This window comes from Saccopteryx leptura, chromosome 5, assembly GCF_036850995.1.
Source record: "Saccopteryx leptura isolate mSacLep1 chromosome 5, mSacLep1_pri_phased_curated, whole genome shotgun sequence".
Taxonomy (NCBI): Eukaryota; Metazoa; Chordata; class Mammalia; order Chiroptera; family Emballonuridae; genus Saccopteryx; species Saccopteryx leptura.
The window spans coordinates 34,772,162-34,794,123 of NC_089507.1; the positions used below are offsets into that span (position 1 = coordinate 34,772,162).

The 21,962-nt window shown below is 36.0% G+C and overlaps 1 protein-coding gene across 1 annotated transcript in view; it reads left to right on the plus strand.

The window, feature by feature from the left end:
• Positions 1-5,790: 5,790 nt before the first annotated feature.
• ATP10D (ATPase phospholipid transporting 10D (putative)) overlaps positions 5,791-21,962 on the plus strand; it is a 95,441-nt gene continuing 79,269 nt past the window's right edge. The window contains exon 1 of the mRNA XM_066384752.1: positions 5,791-6,044. The gene's annotated coding sequence lies outside the window, so the exon portion shown is untranslated. The remainder of the gene's footprint in view (positions 6,045-21,962) is intronic.

The following is a 21,962-nucleotide window of genomic DNA, read 5'->3' on the forward strand; positions in this document are numbered from 1 at the left end:
TAGAGCCTGAAGGGCATACAGACTTCATTAAAGGTTGGAGCATAATGCAGCACAGATATTTTAATCATATTTTATGTGTTGGCATTCATAAGAAAATATAATACAGCTCAGTGAAGTAGTAAACTTATTGATCTAAATGGGACTTGGTATAAAATTGCACTACATCTTTTTTATGTAACAGAATTATAATAAATTTTCAAAGTATTAAGGGAGATATTAAAAACATTGACTTTACAGAAAATTTCTTTATAAAGCATTTAAAATTCTTATTATCTTTTTCTTGTTTTGATGAATACTTTTTGTTGAGATATAATTCATGTTCCACAAAATTCATCCCTTTATAAAGAGTACCCCTCTTAAATGGTTTTATTAGAGTTGTAAAACTTTTTTTTTAGTTTTATTTATTGATTTTACAGAGAGAGGAGTAGAGGGGGAAGAGAAGTATCAACTCATAGTTGCTTCACTTCAGTTGTTCATTGATTGCTTGTCATATGTACCTTTGACTGGGCAAACACAGGGTTTCAAACTGGCAACCTCAACATTCCAGGTCGATGCTCTACCCCCTGCGTCACCACAGGCCAGGTGAGTTGTTCAACCTTTATCAATATCTAATGTCAGAATATGTTCATCATCCAAATAGAAACATGGTACCCATCGTCCCTTCTCTCCCCAGCCCTTGATAACTACTATTCTAGTTTCTGTCTCTGTGGACTTAACTACTCCAGACATTGCGTAGAAACAGAATTATACAACACATGGACTGGTTGTGTCTAGTCTCTTTCTATGAGCATTTTTTATATGAAGTTTTATGTTTGAAATGGCTATGTATAATTTTGGATATATAAATGGTTTCTTCAAATTCCTTATAATTGCCAACAAGAAACATTTTTTTTACAACCTTACCAGAATTTTCAAGAGTTGAAATTATATTTAAAGACTCTAATAACCCTTCCTTTAATTAGTCAAACCATATAAAACTGCCATTTTTGGGTATCAAAACTGGTTGGATATTATCAGTTGCATATGGTTCAACCTAATATTTCATTGAGTAATGTAATATTAGAATTTTTTGTGATAATGTGAATGAATTTTAAATCCAGTTCAATTTCTCATGTCAAGCTCTAACTTGCAGTGCTAAGGTGCCATCATACCTCTCCATAGATGATAGTAGAGGTATCCATGATATGTTGAAAGAGACAACTGGGGCCAGGCCAAGAGTGGTGTTCCTTACCAGCCTCACCAAATATTCCCCTGGGTTTCCTTTGGGAACCAATAACACAGGCCCCTTCATTAGTTCCATAGTTCCTTGTGTACAATGAGCTCCAGACACCTCCCAGGTCCCATCCTGTGTCCCCAGGGGTTGAGAGATAGTTATTTTGCAACACATCCATAGCTTGATGTTTGAGGAGTTCTAATTTGTAAGGAATGTAGCACCACAGAAAAGGAAACAGCTTAAAAATGCATATTTGACATCATTTTCTTAAAGTATCTTGGCCATACCAGCTCAGGGAGTGAGTCATCAGCTTTCTTCCACCTGTGTTCCAAGTTTGTACACCATTCCTAGAGGATAGACTGCATCTTCTCCCTAGCTAGAGCTATCAGCCATCTTCTCAAACCTTCCCAAAGCTCCAAGACTCCTGACTTTCTCGACCAGTAGGCAAAATATATAGTAGCCAAAGGAATTTATATGTCTTTGTCTTAACTATATCTAAGTCCAAACAAAAGCACTGGGGCCTACCTTTGTCTATGTAAAAGACTAATAAGTTATCTTCTTTCCTGAACTGAAGGACCATCAATCTATGTGAGAATTCTACTACTGCCTTATTAACAGAGTTTTTCATCACATTATTAGCAGGATGAAGAAGGAGTTGATGGACTTATCTAGTATTCTGGGACCAGCAGGAATATCTTCTGTTATAGATTTCCTTTCTGATATCCTGTGTAATAATCATTGCATTTCAAGGGATTTTAGGAGATTAAAAGCCATCTTGTTCTCAGATGAGAGGAAGTAAATCAATTGATAAAAAGGGAAGGGAATATAATTCCTCTTTTTAAGAAATATGCACATAAAATTAAGCCCAAGTTTATAACTGGTAATAATGATTTATTAATAGATATATTCTTATTGCTTCCAAAATATGGGGGTGGGCAATCATCACATTCTTTTAAGTTAATGAAGCTATTGTAATAATCATGACCCACATGTCTTTTTCCATACAAACAAACAACTGTCAGCCTACTTTTGCCCACTTTGTATATAGAATTTCTATTTTCAACAAGACACTTACTGTCATAGTATCATCTTACCTTCCCTCAACAAAGTCATTTAATATGCACCTTCCTAAGTCATTGAAAGCTATGCTAATAGTCCACAATAGAATGTGGATCCTCAGGTCTTTCACCTACTGGCTGGGTCATGCATCTCTCTGCATGTCAGATTTCTCTTCTCCAAATGAACGCTGAACTCATAAGGCTGATTAAGGATTAAATGAGGTAATAGTTGTAAACTACTTAGAACAGTGCCTAACATACAAATGTTTTATTAGTTATCAGTAAATATTAAGGAAAGAAAAAAAAAGAGAAAGGGGGGAAAAAAACAATGATGATGTTATTAAAATCAGGGTTAATCTATCAGCAATAAGCCCTTATTGCTGGAAGCATTGATTTCTCTTCTTTTGTCTAAAAGTTAGTCAGAATGCTGATCTTGGGAAATAGCCTCAACTGTATCTGAGTCATACTCTGTTAATAAGAAAAGTACAGAGGAAAAATAATGTTTGGTTATAAATCATGAAAAATCAGCTTGTGTTTAGAAAATATCAGTGTTTAGGAAACACTGGGATACGTCAAATATTTTGAGGCAAACAAACAAACAAAACATTGTTTATGTGTTGTATGTTAAAACAGTGGTTTAAAGAATATGTTTCTTTTTCACATATAACTGGATAAGTAATATCATTGGTCATGAGAATAATCATGTTTACTGTTTTATGAAAATGTTTTCTAATAAATTTTTAGTTCACTGCTGCCAAGCTAATAATCTTTGTGTATATTTCAGAAAAGAGAGAAAAAATAGAAATCAGTGAATTGATAACAATCACTTACTAATCACCTATTTTTTCTTTATACAGTCTTGAGCATTTTAGCAGCATGACTTGATATAATCTCAGTAACATTGGTAGATATCATTGGGTTCATTTTACCCATGAGGCTTAGAAATGGTACCAAAGGTCACATATCTAAAAATTTGTAGAGCTAAGATTAAAAACCAGATCAAAACTAGATGCTTGACTACTATGTCATATGTTTCCTAGTCACAATTAATTATAAAACTATTAGTATAGAGATACCAATTGCAAGCAATTTCTCAATAGGAACAGAAGAAATTTCTTTATATGTATATGATATATATGTTGAGCATTAGTTTTGTAAAAACTTTGTGAGAAGGTAGATGCATAAAAATTAAATATATTTTTGAAATTATAAGAAAGTAAATATATAAATAAAAAACTTGGCAATGATTGTATGGATTGATACTTACATTTTGGTAACTAATATGTTAAATCCAAAATTTTATGGATTTATCTATTTATTTTGTTAATAAATGGAAATGACCTTTAAGAAAAAAGATAGATATTGTAGGAACAAAAGTAAACAAACTGAAACCCACTTTCATAGTGGTTATTTGCAGTGACATTCATACACATTAATTTTTTTTTTTTTTACAGGGACAGAGAGAGAGTCAGAGAGAGGGATAGATAGGGACAGACAGACAGGAACAGAGAGAGATGAGAAGCATCAATCATCAGTTTTTCATTGCAACACCTTAGTTGTTCATTGATTGCTTTCTCTTATGTGCCTTGACCGCGGGCCTTCAGCAGACCAAGTAACCCCTTGCTCGATTCAGCGACCTTGGGTCCAAGCTGGTGAGCTTTGCACAAACCAGATGAGCCTGCGCTCAAGCTGGCGACCTCAGGGTCTCTAACCTGGGTCCTTCCACATCCCAGTCTGACAGTCCTTCCACTGCACCACCGCCTGGTCAGGTCATACACATTAATTTTTAAAGCTTGATTAGATATATTTAAATCATAAATGGGATCCATTTACCTGTAGTTTAGTCAAATAATAAAGACACAAATAGAAAGCTAGTTCTAGCCCCTCACTCTTCCACTCTTCTCCACTGACTAAACAATTTTAATGTGTATCTTACCGCATACTTTCTACATTTATATTAAATTATACAAATATATAAAGAACATATACAAGAATAAGTTTTATTTCAAAATGTTTCCCATCATTCTGCTACTGAATTTTTAGTTTTACTTAAATATAATGTAGATGTTCTTCTAAGACAATAATTTAAATTTTAATCAGTGATTCAATGCTTGCTACAGATCAGAATCACTAGGAAAACTTAAAACACAAAAAGAAATTGCCAGAGCCTCAGCCCCAGGGATTCCAGTTTAATTGGCCTGGGTGGGGCCTTGGCATCAAGCTCCCAGTTGACTCTGATGTGTAGCTAGTTGAAACCTCTGATTTAAGCAATCCAAACAGGCTGCATGTACCAGTCCCTCTGCTTGCATTATTCTGGTGTGTGCCCTCCCAGGAAGGCCTTCCACTAGGAAGACAGCATCTGGGCTGATTGGGGAAACTCACTTAAATGTTAAGTCTCCTCAAGAAGATTGGCTTGATAGCAAATTTGTTTTCTCTTAAATCGTGTTAGGGGCAGTCACATGACTGCAAAAAGTGTAACCAGAGCCAAGAGACCATGTAAGTGACAGTCTGTTCTGCTAGTCTGGGTTTATTCCCTCACTTGACTACATTCTGGAGATTTGCCCTTGCCTGCAGAAGGTTTCTCAGAACTGGCCATCACCGGAAGCTACACCCACACCCAGAACTTGTTTCTCCCTGTCTGGGAGAGGCATCTTCTCACTTGGTGAAGGAACTTGTTTGGCCTCTTCAGCCTGGTCTGGAAGTGTTGGCAAGTTCACTCCATGCATCTGTCTTGGTGAGCTCTTCACTAATAGTGAAACATTTGTATGATTATTGAGTTTTCTTCACTTTTGATACACATTTGAGAAACTGGAAGATAAAGGCACAAAACAGAAGAGTTATGAAGGTTTTTGCTCCTATTTTTATTTTGTTTCTGTGGGATAAAACAATTGGTAGCCAGTGATTGTTTGGTTTTGGTCTTAATGATTTCACCATTGGTTCTGCCTTCAGCAAATGCCTTTTCCCAAACAAGTTGTTGGAATTTACTCAAGAGTAAATCTTTCTTTTTTCTTTTCCTTCCCGCCATTCCTCTCTCTCTTTCTTTCTCTGTTTAAAGCTGTGAATGTTAAGCTAACAGAGCCTGGCCAGTGTATGGCCAAAGCCACATTGTACTTAATGAGGGAGGGAATAAAAATCAAGGAGTGAGAAAAAGGACCAAATCAGAATTGAGTTATTTTTCTCTATTTCTTTTCTATTCTAAAACAATAACATTAAATGTTAAAAATTGATTTCTTTGCACTCCAAAAAATAATTGCCAAAAGTTTCAAGTCTTGGCAAATGGGTGAGTTGTTAAACAGAGTTTCAGCAAAACAAGAATGAACCAAACTGTCCACCGTAGGCAAACTGTACTGTAATGTGCAAGTCAAACGTGGGACTGTATGGCTCACGGTACGGGGGACATCTGCAGCGGGAGACAGACAGCTCAAACACCTGGAGCTGGGAGCCCAGCAGCTGATAGGCCCCGCCCCCTGACGTCACGGGAGGCGGGGCGGTGGACTATTGGCTGAGGCTTCACCGGAGCCGGGCAGAGAGGGAGGAGGGGGAAAGGGAAGAGGAGGTCGCCGGCCCTTCGTGGCTCCGCGCCAGCTCCGGCCGCTGAGTTTGGGAGCTGTCTGAGAAGTGATTTTTTTTTTTTTTTTTTTTTTTAATCCCCGAGGCAAATGGCTGGCGTAGAAGCATAACCCATCTCTACTCTTCGGATCTGTGCTTGGTTCTTCTCCTGCACCTCGGGACTCAGGATCGTCATGCTGTGATGTGTGCCGAGAGAGGAATTGGTGAGTGGGAAGACGAACCCCTTATGTTCCCTGCCTTCTGTTCCACCGTCCACCTTCTTCCCTTTCCGTTTCTTCTCTCTCTTTTCCCCCCACTCCCCAAACATTGTGCTCAGATTTGATTAAGTATCTCAAAACTAAAGTTTAGGGGCTGTTGAACTTTTTGTGTGTGTGTGAAACACCATTTTTAGCCACTTGATTTCAAAAGAGGAATTATTTTGTCTATTCGAATGAATGCTGGATTTTGTGAAAAGGTAAATTATGCGCATCCGCGCACGCATACACACATACATACATACATACATACATACACCCAGCTTTGTCATCTCATTTTGAAATCCAGCAATTCAAGGCAGTTTTGGCTCTGTCTCAAAAATAATGAAGAGTATGGGTGTCGAAAATCCACGGGTTAATTCCTTAGGGGCAAAAAGGGTGTTTGTGTTGGAGCTTTCTCAAATAGTTTTTAAGGGAGAGCTGCAAAAAGAGCCGGGGCCCTTCCCCTTCCCGGCAAACACTAACTTTGTAGAACTTAATTGTTGCTTGCAGCATTTTACATGATAAAACACATAGTCAAACTCTACTATGGACCGCAGAGAGACATCTGGCAGGGTAGTGACACCCTCCAGTGTGGAGGTTTGACCTCCCTGTCTTTAGAAAGGATGTGTGTAAACTACTCTTAATCATAAGGGCATGTTAAAACACATATTTAGAAACTTATCTAAATAAGGGCAAAGTTTCTTCTTGTTTCTTTTCACCTAGTTCTTTGTAAGGAGAAAAACAATCCCAAAGTCTGAGAGCGAGCCTCTGACTAAACTCAACCTTGACAAATGGACCTACAAGGATTGGCTCCTTAGCCATTAAATGTATATATACTGGTTCAGAAAAGTAACTCCAGAGTAGAAAATTATTTTTAAATGAGGCTAGGTCACATTTCTGGGAAGAGTACCATTATTTTAAAAAAAAAAATGTTGACCTTTTTAAGAGTAAACGAGTAACACATCATCTTTGTAATTGTGTAAACTCATTCACTGCCTCGATGTGAGCTCCCACAACAATCTACCCAAAAAGGTAATGTCTGGATCTTCTGGACTCTTTTCTATTCTCATTACAAATACATATTACATACCTATGTAGAGATAGTTTGGTTTTTTTTTATCAAAACGAAATCATACTATTGTGAAAGAATTTCAATCTGTAGTAAACCAGAGAAGATAAAAAGGAAATCTCACGCATGTGCCCTCAGAAAAACAAAACTTAAGGAAGGAGAGACTGATTTTCCGTAAATGAGTGATTTACAGGAAACTAATAATATTGGAATTTTCTTATATATTAGGGAGTTAGTCAGAGGTTGCCTCATATGAACCTTGACAGTTTTGTTTATAAACATAAGCTTATAAACCTCTCCAGAAATGTGAACAAGAGGTGACCAAAGCCTGGTCCGTCTCACAAAATGGTCTAAATTGAGCTTTATTTAAATGACTGGACTGGTTTTGTCTGCTTGAGGAATTTTGAAAGCTGGTCTCTGTTTGTTTTGACTTAAACAGACTCTCATCAAACTCTCCCCACTTTCTATTCCCTGACCATAAAAACAGCCTACATCAAACACTCAGGATTTGCCTGTTGCTTTTTGCTAGTTTGTGTTTTCCAAATTGCAATTCCTCTGTTATTCTCCATTAAACTCATCTCTCTCTTTTTTTTTTTAAATGACAATTTTGAATTTTCTTCTTTATTTCAGTTGACACTATACAGGTTTGCCCCAATATCTGAAAGTAGAACGTTCCTACTTTTAAGCCAAAATGGCACAAAGTGAAGAAACAGTTAACATTATTCTGTATGGGAAAAAAATTGAGCGTTTTCAGATTCAAAACAATAACCTACCAAATCATACCAAATACTCGTTTCTAAATTTAATTTAATTTATCTTTTTTGAGAGAGAGACAGGAAGGGAGAATAATGAGAAACATCAACTCATAGTTGTGGCACTTCCCTTGTTCATTGATTGCTTCTCATATGCACCCTGCCTGGGGAAGCTCAAGTGGAGCAATGACACTTGGCTCAAGCCAGAGACCTTAGGCTCAAGCCAGTGACCATGGGATCATTTTGATAATCGCACACTCAAGCCACTGACCCCACACTCAAGCCAGTGACCCCATGCTCATGTTGGTGAGCCCACGCTCAACTTGGTGAGCCCGCGTTCAAGCTGATGAGCCTGCGCCCAAGTTGGATGAGCCTGTGCCCAAGCCAGCAACTTTGGAGTTTTGAAACTGGGACTTCAGCATCCCAGGTAGACACTTCATCCGTTGCACCACCACCAGCCAGGCCCAACTAGTCTTAATTATGTTCCATTTTACACAATGTGACACCCTTGTGAGCATTCAGGTTTTTCTGATACATTAAGACACATCTTGCTAAGGGATGCACAATATGAACGAAGATAAAGCACAGACACTCACTGACACAGTTCAAAGCTCTGTGGCTTCATGATGGGATGCTGAGCGCGGTTCCCGGGGTAGGAGCTTGGTGTGGCCACTCACTGCTTGGGGGGCCACCAACTCTGTAAGGGCTTACTACAAAACAAACTCTGAAAGCGGTTTTTATTTTTTGCCCTGTTTTTGTAAAAGTGAGAGTCCTCTTAAATTTTGGTTACCGAAAGCAGGCACTAATGTAGGCCTTTTCTAAAAAATGAGTGGTGTAACACAAACTTTTGAAAAGCCAGGGCTACCTGCATATATTGGAAAACAACGACATTCAAAAATTGTAGGGAGTTTAGGCTGTGGCCAGGTAGCTCAGTTGGTTAGAGCATCATCCTGATAGGCCAAGGATGTGAGTTCCTGGTCAGGGCACATACAAGAATCAACCAGTGTGTGCATAAATAAGTGGAACAACAAATCAGTCTTTTGTTCTATTTCCCTTCTTCTCACTCTAAAAAATCAAGAAAAAAAGTTTTAGGGAGTTTAAATATACTTTAACATTTGTTAAACTGTATGAAAAAGATGGAGAATCCAGGCAGTCTAAAACAAGATGTTGGTAGGTAATGTAATGTTTGACCTTTGCACAGCAAGAACTAAATACTTATTTTAATGCAGTTACTTAATGACTAAATAAGAATTGAATAAGATATCATTTATTTTGATGCCAGTAAAGTGAAGGAAATGCTCAGAATTTGATTATAACTTATAATAGAACAGAGGTGACTCATTGTTAGACAACTGTACTTCTTAGAATCAGTTTTTAAAAGTAAGAGTAAAAGCAAGACCACATATCCAGGCCTTCAGTAGATGTCTTATTGTCTGATCTAGTTGGAAGCATTTTTTTTTTAATGAAGGAAAAGTAAAGAAAATGCTACAATCAAATTCACTTAGGGACTCATAAAACTCAATGAATTAGTGAAAATTAATTTCATAGATTGTCACTGTTTGAAGCAAGGAGACTCAATTTATCAAGTTTTGTAGCATCACTATTGGAGTAAGAAGTAAGAGTGGAACTTGTTTCATAAAAGAGTTGTGGTCTTAATGGAATCTTCTTTATAACGTTCAATGGAGAGGATATTCATGCAATTATTTGAGGCAACAATATGGGACTATGTACTAAAACTTGTAAATATTCATCGACTTAGACTTATAATCCTTGGTCTTTAAATATATTATACAGAAATCATCTGAAGTTCATATGAAAATGTATAAATATGTTCATTACAGTGTTATCTATGATATGGGAAAAAATTCAAAACAAAACCAATTCTACAAAAGCAAACTTTTAAAGTAAATTAATGTACTATATATTCATAAAATTCAGTTCCAAAATATTTTTTAAAATTATTTGTGATTTAGAAATATTCTTGTAATGCATTGAGTGAAAAGAGCAAGATTTAATACATAATGTATAGAATACATATAATTTTTAAATATAAATACATTTAAAATATCATTTACTTAAATATTTATTAAGCTCTTACTATATATCAAGTATTGTTCTAAATTAATAAGCATTGAACAACATTTAACAAGACTATTGCACTTCTTAGTTTCATACAAGTTCCTATTTGTATCAATGGATATAACCACAAATATATCAGATTAAAAAATTTGATTTCTGCCTAGTCAAGGCACATATGGGAGTTGATGCTTCCTGCTCCTCCCCCACTTTCTCTCTCTCCCCTCTCTAAAATGAGTAAAATTTAAGAATTAGATTTCTAGGTGGTAGAATTATAACTTTTAAAATATATTTTCCTAATATTTCCAAATCTTCTATAGCCACTATTATTTTTATAATAAAAAATAGTATTTTGAAAAACATTACTAAGAAATATTATAACCAAAATTAAAAAACCAACTTCAAGCTCTGTATTTTATATGCCAGTATGTCCTTTACAAAAGATATTATAAAAAGCAGTGAGAGATTGATCAAAACCCCAATAGAAGATGCTTCCCAATGAACATCAGACATAAATGACATAAATGGACAATTCACAAAGGAAAAATAATTTTAACTTTTCTAAAGTTGTAGGCAGAGGATGTGCACCTCCTATTAATTGAGAATATTCAGCATAGAATTACGTTACCATATTATCACATAGCACATTAACAAACATGAAAAGAACTCAAATTATGTGAGGTTGTTGGAAAGACTTTTAATAATTTAGAAAAATGTTTGTAATATGAGGAATGAACAAACTAAGTTACAAAATGATGTCTTACCTTTGAAAAGCGTTCCAGTGATTATGTATAGAAACTACTTGATTGGTGGAGAATAAAGCACATGTTAATAGTACTAATGTTTGGGTGGTGGGATTATATATAATTTCTATTTTTCTCATGATGTTAATCTGTAGTTTCTAAAATTTCTACAGTAAATGTATTTTAGTTATCAGGAAAAAAATTTACTGTCATAATAAAGTATTGCGCCTTAGAACAAAGAACATATAAACGATATTACCTTTCCTCTCTTTCACAAAGTTTCCACAGTCTCATTGTGTGTAATTACAAGTCAGGTGTCATTGTTTCTGAATTATATTTGCTGGTGAAAGCATTTGCTTTGTAAGGGAAATCATTAGATAAAACTTATTCTAGTCACATTCAATCTTCTGCCTCCTGCTGTTTTCTGAAATAATATGCAGTGCTGGACTGATTCAAGCTTTATTTCTTTTCATTTCCTGTTGATCACATCTTCTAAAGTCTTGTGCTGATAGATAATTCAATATTCCTTAATTTGTTTTTCTAAAATTTTCTTATTCCATTTAAGGCATTTCTGAATGAGGAAGATGAGTACAACTACATTTACGTTAGCAAAACAAACTTACAAAATTTCAAATTTATGTAAGATAAAAAAAAATTTAATATCCTGGTTATGAGAAGGAAGGTGAAAATCAGTTTTAAGTTATTAAAAATGTTGTAAAGTCTTTTTCTTTAATTTTGGTACTCATAATTACTTAGTGCTATTTTAAACCCTTATAGATTATAATAATAATATCCTTTATTCTTCAAGTCCTTTCTAGAGAAGTGTTCTCAGATGTTTCATCACAAAGATTGTACTTACCTGTGATGTCCTTCAGCCAATGAATCAATATTTCTACCTTGCCACATTAGAATAATGCCTGAATCTGAAACATTGTTATGCTTTTAGCTTTCTAAACCAGACACTGGGAGAAAAGTGAAATGCTTTCAATAGAGCAAGGAAATTTTGAGAAGTAATTCTAACTCTGAGTCCTAAATTGGCTTTCCTCTCCCAAATTGTCATATTTCATTTGACTTGACTCTATGCCAGGGGTAGTCAACCTTTTTATACCTACCGTCCACTTTTTTATCTCTGTTAGTAATAAAATTTTCTAACCGCCCACCGGTTCCACAGTAATGGTGATTTATAAAGTAGAGAAGTAACTTTATTTTATAAAATTTGTAAAGCAGAGTTACAGCAAGTTAAAGCATATACTAATAATTACTTACCAAGTACTTTATGTCGGGTTTTCATTAAGTTTGGCAGAATAAATCTTTATAAAACAACTTACTATAGTTAAATCTATGTTTTTATTTATACTTTGGTTGCTCCGCTACCACCTGCCATGAGAGCTGGAACGCCCACTAGTGGACTGTAAGGACAGGTTCACTACCACTGCTACGCTATTTCAGATGCTTCTCTGTTACCACTGAGCTGACGTCAAAAGCTACTAATAAGAGACACAAAAATTAAAAAATAGTCCTGAAAGATAAGGTTTGATACTTAAAGATTTGTGTGGGCTGGTTTTATTACTTAATTCCTGACAACAGATTCTCTTTCAAGATTAATTCAACATTTTTGTTAGTGTTTTATCAGGGAAAGAAAGAGGAGACATTTTCCCCATCCTTTGATCTTGGATGCATTTTTGGAGGATGATTAAGGAAAGAAATACAAACTCTTATGAATCTCCATAGAGAGTTTGCGCCTAGGGAATCAAGGTTTCTTAGCAGAGATCCTGAGTTTCTTTATAAAGGTGGGGAGTGATATAGATTCCCACAATGATCATTAACGTTGTAACTAATTAATTCTATATAAAATAATTGAATTTGTCACCTCTGTTTGTTCTACCAGGCCCACATGATGTTGAACATGGTCATTTCAGAATGTTGTAGATTGGTCATGTTCTAAAGATATTAGTAATCAGTAGAAAGAATCTTGAAACAGGTTCTTAAGTAGGAATTGAGAACCTTCTGACCTATAAGTGGTATTTTTTCCCCCCACTAACTTAAATTTTCTAATATAAAGAGCAATGAAGATGATATTTAAAAAGTATAACAGACTTGTTTTTGAGATTTTGAGATCACTTTGATATTTAGAAATGTATATATGCCCTACATAAATATATATTTTACTACAACAATTATTTGAGCTTTTTTGGGTGGATATTATTGTATTTCCCCATACATAAGATGCACCCTTTTTTGAAAATTTTGGGGTCTAAAAATTGAGTTTGTCTTATACTGCTGTTGTAGGTTTTTTTTACTTGCCTTTCCCGCTTTTTTGTGCCTGTTTTTACGCTCATTATTGAAAACAGTGATCTGTCATCAGACACAGATGAGGTCAAGCTAATGGATGGGAGTTTTGACAGTGATGAGGAGTTGTATGAATTTTATGATGAATAAAACTTGAGTTCAGTAACTCTATGTAATATATTTTTTCCCCAAATTAAGGTGCATCTTATACATGAGAGTGTCTTATACATGAGAAATACAGTATTTAAATTTTACTTCACACCTAATTTTCCTGAAGAAGACAGTCTTCCAAAGCTACCTGAGCGTTTAAGTAAGCCGTGTCTTAAAACCTAACCAGCCGTGTCTATGACATAATTTTAGTAATTGTCTTTTGTGCAAAAGAGGCCTGAAGGCTTTAGTTGGCTTTGCAACATATTAAGTTACATTTAAGACTTCTTCGCAGGGACGTACATATTTGCCTTTATGATGAAGTTTATATACTAGATTATGGTTTTCTTGTTTTTTTCTCAGATATATAATATGCTACTTGTGGATTTAGATATGACTGTTCTATTTCAGTGTTGATGCAGCATGGTTGTCTTGCATTTTATAAGGTTCTTAAAACAAAATGAAAACAAAGAATTGTATCTTTTCTTTGTGTTTTAAATGTAGAAACAGTATATTAATTGCCGTTTATGCTTTTCTCCACCATAACTATAGGCTTTGTGATGAAATAAATTTTAGAGATTAGAGTTTTGGAACAGTTTTAATTGAAGTTAAGCTCTGTTTTCTATATATGTTTGTCGTAAAAAATATAGACAGTTACAAAAGATATTAAAAATAAAAATTAATAATATTCTATCTCAAAATAACCAGTGTAAATGTTATAAAAATATTTTATTCCAAATTTATAATATATAAACAGTTTATATATATCTGCTGCTTGAGATATTTTTATTCAGATCAAAATCATAGTTTCAAACATTTTAAACTTTAAGCACTTTTTAGTCATCAAATCCATTTGAAAATCATTTTTAATAGCTGTATTACTTTCATTTAGATTATTTCACAATTTGACAATTTCTCATTTTGGACATTTGCATTATTGGCCTTTCCAATGCTTGTTTGGTCACCTTTCTACTCAGGACCAAAGAGAATGGACATGTTTGAATCCTAGTGTTTTTGGCTCCAGAAAAGTAAAAGCTACCTAGGCTTCCCCAGCATTATACAAAAGCTTGCCTCCATTGAACATTATGAATAAAGAAACTCTTTGCTACATTCAAGGCAAAAAATACTAACTACTTTAATAGTTTTTCATAGGTTACTAGTGAAGTTGAAATGTTTTGATTTATTTATTTGTGGTTTGTCAGCTCTGTTGATTTGTTCATGCCCTTTTTGCAAGTATGTTCGTGTGTGGGGTGTGTGTGTGTGTGTGTGAGAGAGAGAGAGAGAGAGAGAGAGAAAGAGAGAGGGGCAGACAGTAAGGGAGAGAGATAAGCATCAACTCACAGTTGTGGCATCTTAGTTATTCATTGATTGCTTTCTCGTATGTGCCTTGACTGGGGCGCTCCAGCTGAGTCACTGACTCCTTGCTCAAGCCAGTGACCTTCAGCTCAAAGCCAGAAACTATGAGGTCTATGATCCCATGCTCAAGTTGGCGACCTTGGGGTTCGAACCTGGGTCTTCAGTGTTCCAGGCTGATGCTCCATCCACTGCATCACTGTGTAGTCAGATACAAGTATGTTCTTGCAAATATTTAAACTAGAAATAAATACTTTCTAATACTGCTTTTATAAGGTATCAGTGAAAGAAGAAGACCATTGTAAGTGATAAGACTTATTAGGATGAAACTGAAACATTAGGACAGGTCCTACAAATTACCTGTGAAAATGTTAGCTGAATAAATCTTAGTTATTTTATAGTCTAAGCATGCTATCATATAAAACTTTAGCAGACATGAAATCTGGTATTCAAATTGACTTAAATAATTTATGATATATTCATAAATAATGATGCAATTTAGGAATTAATAAAAGACTGCCTATATATGTATGAGTAATAAAATGGTAGTGGATTATTATAGAAGCTGCCACTAACTCTTGTAATATTAGTTAATGTCTCTACACCTTGTTTTTTATGTGTGTGTATATATAAATAATATATTTAGTTGGATATTTAACATTTTTTTCCAGCTTTTAAATTCTGAATTTTCTATTTTAATTTCTAAACGTTATCATTTTTTAAATGCTGTTTTTACCTGGCCAAAATGGTGGCATCAAATGATTTATAAATGCTCTCATAATAGTAATAATAGCTGCCATTTATTGTGCTATTATATGCTAGGTACCTTGCCTATGTTCTCATTAACCCCTCACAGCAAACCTAGAGAGTGGTTATTATTTCCCTGATGAGGAAACTGAGGATTATACAAAAGCCCACTGGGGCTGAATAGTTAGAGTCACGATTTGAACCTATGACTGACTGAAAAATTCCTCTCTTTTTACTCTGCTACTTACTTTTCTGTTTAACAAATGTAGCGCCTTGCTCTAGACCAGGGTTGTCAGCCTAGCATTATTGGCATTTTTGGCCAGATTGTTATTTATTGTGGGGAGCTCTCCTGTGCATTGTAACAACATCCATGGCATCTGTCCATAGTGCTCATCCCCTCAGTTAGGACAACCAAAATTATCCCAAGATATTGCCAAAGTGTGTCACCAGTAGTCTGAAGACAAATATAATTATTATCTAAGGCTTTAGGCCAGGTTGGATTTCAAAGGTCAACATGAAATCTGACCAAATAGAATCCCAGCAAAAGACCCCACCCTGTCTTTCACAATAGTTTTCACACTTATTGACTGCTTGGCCTTTAAACTTTTAAGATTTTGCATAGTATATTATCATGAATCTGATTGAAGATTAGTTAATTTATTTAAAAGTATCCACTGAGTACCTGCCATGTGCCAGACATTGTTCAGTTACTGGTTAAAACAGTGAAGAAGGTCTTGTAGGGGAAGCAGATATTAAATAAATGAGTATAGTTTACTTCCCTTTCTTTATCTTTAGCGCATCTTTAGACTCACAATCCTGTGTGTTCATCATGTTTTACACACACACACACACACACACACACACACACACACACACACACACATCTTATCACATTTAGCTTGTTTGCCCTCCTTCATTTGAATGAGTAAAGATAGCAAGCCAGGCAATTTATGTTCTTCTGCCAGTTTAAAAGATATTTTGGCTCCAGATTTCAAAGTGAACACTTCTCTGGGGGCTAGCTTCATTTCAGAACTTGTTTATCTTTCAGTTACTGCGTTAACGTTCTTAGTGTTCGCTGCTCTAAAAGCAGGCCATAAACATGTCAACGTCTGTCTCATGAGGATTAACATCTGAAGAATTTCAGGTAATGAGAGGGTATCTCATGAAGTTCATACCTGATCCCTCTACTGGCCTGTGTACTCCTTGGAGACAAGAACTGTGGAGTTTACAAAACGTTTCATCGTTTTGGTTGCAGGAAAAGTACATGGCTGACACATGGTAGCCTTTTGATACCTGTTAAACAGATGGGAGAAAAAGAGATCGCTGAACAGTAAAAACAGGTTTCACTGAATAAGTATTATGTTTCTATATTCCTCTCCCTGAAGACCATTGAGGTCATTAATTCAATTTATTTGTTTATGAACTCTTCTAAGGTAGTTGAAAGTATGAATATGACTTGTCTTTTTTTTTTTTAACTTTTTTTTTTTAGATTTTATTTATTGACTTGGAGGGGGCAGGAAAGAAAAAGAAAGATATATATAGAGAAAGTGTAGTGGGGGGAAAGCAGGAAGCATCAACTCATAGTTGCTTCCTGTATGTGCCTTGACTGGGCAAGCCCAGGGTTTCAAACCAGCGACCTCAGCGTTACAGGTCAATGCTTGATCCCCTGCGCCACCACAGGTCAGGTGAGTTAAGTCTTGATAAAGGCACAGATTCGAGCAGCCAAGAGAAAAACAAACCTATAGAATGAGATGCTAGCATTCAAAACAAGGAGGTCTTCAACTACTGGATGAAAACCTGTGGATATGCTTCTGGAGGCCCTGAAGGCATCACTAGATGGAGCACTTTGCAGTGATTGGTGCCAAATTCTCAGCGAAGAAAGTTTACTTAAAATGCTGTATAAAGTGTAGGAAAGTTGAGAACACATTTATAATGATTTTCATCCTGGATGAAATTGTTTTGGTACTTAAAGGGATAGACCGTAAGCTGTCTGAAAAAAAAAAAAAAGTTGCTCAGAACTTCCTTCCTGAGAGGTTTAGAATAATGCAATTGAAATACCTTGGCTATTTTTAAAAACAGATTCTTCTTGTTTTATTTCCCTTTTTATGTCTTCCTGTTACAGTCTTGTTAGTGGCCATTTTAGGCTTACAAGCTATATATAAATCTTAATATGAACTGTAATAACTTTAGCATGCATAATAAAAGCTGTAATGAGATAGCATGAGATAATTAAGCAAATATCACTCCTAGAGCCAGTGTATATAAGATTGTTACAGATATTTTGCATGTAAGAAAAGTGTTTTTCTTTCATTCATTCATTCATTCATTCATTCATATGTTCATTCTACAAATACATATTGAAAGTCTATTCTGTGCCTGATGCTCACTATTTTAGGCCTTGGCTCTATCAGTAAACAAAGATCGGAATTTCTCCTCTGATGGAGGTGGAAGACAACAGAGCTAAAATACAAAAATAATTACACGTTATTGGAGAGTGATGTGAGTTCTGTGAAAAATAAAACAGAGAAGGGACTCTGGGAGTGCTGAGACAAGGCTGTGCAGGAGGGGAGTGAAGGAGGGGCGGGTAATAGGTTAAGGGGACATTGGGAAGCATACAGTGAGGCATGAGCAGCTGATTATAATTAGATGAAAGCCTTTAAAGAATTTTAAATTGTGGAAATGTCAGGGTCTAACTTAGGTTTAACAGGACTAGGTGAGAGTCTTAGACTAGGGTGATCATGGTGGAGCTGCTGCCAATCGGTGAGACTCTGGGTATATTTTAAAGGTTGGGCCAACAGAATTTGCTGACTGACTGTGTGTAGGTTTTGAGAGAAGACAGGACCCCACAATGACTCCAAGGCTTTGGGGCAGAGGATCTAGAAACAGCGGTTCTCAACCTGTGGGTCGCGACCCCGGCAGGGTCACCTAAAGCCATCGGAAAATACATAATGCATATCAAGTATTTACATTCCGAATCATAACTGTAGCAAAATTACAGTTACGAAGTAGCTACCAAAATTATTTTTTGGTTTGGGGTCACCGAACTGTATTGCGGGGTCACGGCATTAGAAAGGTTGAGAACCACTGATCTGGAAGGATGAAGCTGCCATCAACTGACAGGGCTAATCTGGGGGAGGCAGGTTTTCGGGGCGTTACAAGAGCTCAGTGTTGCATATGTTGCCATTTGGCGGTGGGCAGTCTGGTTGGCAGCCTGGTTGGTCTGGAATTTGGGAAAGAGGTCTGAGCTGGAAGATAGTTACACAGGGAAACGTGTAGAAGTTCTTTTTTGACGGTTTTAGTTTTCTCAGTAAAATAGAAACAAGATCATCAGCAGGAAGAGAGTTGGGAGGGAGTTATGAAGTTGGAGGAGAAGGCATGAAACAGTTAGTTGCCTATTAAAATGGGAAAGTAAAGAGACTAGAAATCCTGTGTGACTGCAGTTGGCATATGCGGCCAACTTGTAGTTCATGGTCAGTAATTTAGAGTGACACTAATTAGGCACATTGGTGTTTCTCTCTAGGCACTTTCAACCTGTAGGTACTGGAACAGTGTATATGAGGGTTTGATGTAACTGATTTGAATATAACTAGGGTAAGGGCTTTGCCAAAAAAGAAGTGAGAGAAGACCTGAGGGGCAGAGAGAATATACGAGGAAGTGATAGCAGTGTTGACTGTAACATTTAAAATGGGTGAGCAGGGACATGCGACCGTGCAAGAAGGAGGGGCAAGGAGAGATGGTGGGTCAGTTGCTTATAAGTCCGTGTGGAGATGATATTGAAGTCAGACTGAAAGTGGATCATTTATTTAAAAGTCAATTTTATTTTTATGTATTGAATCATATTTCAAATGCATGTAAAGAACTTTCAATTGAATGCATCTAATGAATGTTTTAAAATTAATACAAATATTTGAATTTGTTAGTTTCAGTTTTTCAAATGAAGTATGTTTTTAATAGTTTTTCCTCAAATGACTTCAATTTTTTCTAAGTGAGAGAGAGAAAGGGACAGGCAGGGCAAGACAGACAGGAAGGGAGCGAGATGAGAAGCATCAACTCATAGTTGCAGCACTTTAGTGCTTACTTACCATGTGTGCCTTGATTGGGGGGTTCCAGCTGAGCCAGTGACCCCTTCCTCAAGCCAACGACCATGGGGTGATGATGTCTATGATCTCACTCTCAAGTCAGAGACCTCGCACTCAAGCTGGTGAGCCTGTGCTCAAGCTGGCAACCACAGCGTTTCGAACCTGGGTCCTCAGCATCCCAGGCCGACACTGTATCCACTGTGCCACCACCTTGTCAGGCTAAGTTCAGATATTTTAGACCAGTCCTATTCTTTCTCCCAATCCTTACATTCCTTGATAAACTGCCAGAAGTTATGTGCCTTTACCAGCTTCTTGCTCAGGTGTTTCTGTCCTATATCGGAGCCTTCTGCTGGCTACAGGGGCTGTCGCTCCATCGGAGATGCTTGGATTAGGTTTGGTAATCATTTATCAATCTGTGTCACTTGGGTGAGTTTCTCAGTTACTCTAAGCCTCAGCTTTTTTTATCCTTAAATGGGGATAAAAATATGTACTTTGTTGTCAGGATTAATGTTATTGTATATTTGTCCCCAGCACAGAATTTGGCATGTCTTTTTAAATTGTAGATACTGTTTTGATCTTAAGTTAATTGAATTAATAATATTTTATTAGAGTTGAATAACTGAAGCTTAAAAACTTGCTACTCTGTCATTTCAATAATATGGATGTTAGAAGTAGCTAGGATATTGCTAATGTTGGCACATAGTATAAAGATTGGTGGGAGAGGGAGAGGAGTAAGAGGGAGACAAATATATTGTGATGGAGAACAAGTTGACTTTGGAAGAATGGCACACAATGCAGTCAACAGTTCTGTGCACCTGAAGCCTATGTGCTCTTACTGTTCCGTATCATCCCATTAAATTTAATTTCTAAAATAAAAAAATTATGATGTTTATATTTTTTAGTTTAAGAGCAGACTGACATTTTGGCAACTTACCATGAATATGGGTGAATTTTTTTTAATTTTTATTTTCTAATAACATAGAAACCACACATACCACTGTAACATTTTTCCTGCCTTTTTATTAGCTTTAAAACCAGAGTTGAGCCTAAGCATTAGCAAAAAGTAACTCAGTTGGAGGTGTGGTCCCTTCAAGAAAAATTTGAAATATGTTGATGAGGGGAAGTATAAAGCTTTCTGTGTCTGAATAGACACAAAAATATTTAATTATCACACAAGAAAATTAAAGAATCTCTTTATATTTAATATATTTTGGAAATATTAAGAATGGGTAACTTTTCCCAATAGAAAGCAATGCATCTACATAACCATAGTCATATTTTATACCTCTGTCTTCTTTCAGAATACACATGTTGTATTTGAAAATTCTAAATTGACTCTTGATCAGCAATGATATAAAACATGCTACTCTCTGCTGTGGAGATAGAGGTTGTTCTGTGATGTAGCACATGGTCTTTGGTTTCGGTTTCTCCAACATCAACCATTGCGTTTGGTTTTCAGGACTTGTTAGTGAATGAATGGGGACTGAGTGAGCTTGGTTAAGGCATTCTTTTCTGAACTTGCCTAGGGCTATGCACTTGATTAGAGTTTACCTTTTCCCATTAGTATCCTAAAAATGACATAACTCAAAAAAAAGAATTCTTTGTTAGTGGTAAAAGTGAAAGATACTATGACTTAGTTTTTTTTATAGACCAGCACAGTACTTCTTCCCATGATAATAATCACCAATTCTCAAAAGTAATTACTTTAGTTTAATGTTTTTGGTGATGTATTCCCCTTGCCTGGCCTCTTGTATTTATCTGAAATACAGAATATGTACTTCTACTGGGGATTCCATTCAAGAAATTTAATTAACAGAAAATACTAAATAGTACACAGAGCTCTAAGATGACTTTATTTGGCAAACCCGATTTCTCCCCCACAGTGAAGATGATTGAGGATATGTTACTTTATTGTTCAGGACTCACCGTTTTTCCAGTATGTAAATTGACCCTTGTCATCACCAAAGCCCATATTAGATACACCTATAACTGTTCATATTTATCTTTTTTTCAAAAGATTATGTGGGGTGAAGAAAAACACTTTCTTTTATAGATAGCAGGATAATGATTACTGAGGGAGCCAGGCCAACCTGTCAACTTGGCACCTGATGCAATAAAGAAACCAGCAGAGATATCAAATGATCTACTGCCAGCTGACCGCTTATTACCTGTCAGATAAGAACTCGGTCTCCTTGAGATAATAAGCTTCTTATAGAAAGAGTTGGACAAGTAGGTCAGAGATGACCCAGATTGGAACAAGTCTTAGTTTTATCAGGGTTCACTGTGTTTCAGAGAGGGCCACCTGATACACACAGGTTAAGAAGACTCATATCTCAAGTCTACTGTGAATAATGTTCTATCTTATAGCTATACCATTTTTTAATTGACCCTGATAGGTAAATTCTCTTTCTCCCAAGGTTTGGGGCATATAAGAACTTTGACACTTTGTTAGAGTTTTCTCATTTGGGTTGAAAAGAAGGTTGTAAGTCTGTGAAGACTGCACCCACTGTTCTCCCTTGCTGAACTCTTGGAAATGTTAGTTGAAACTTTTTGTAACTGGATTAAATCTTCCAAAAGAATCAATCTGGAGGGCCTTACCACCTACTGCTGAGGATTTTTGTGTGTAAACA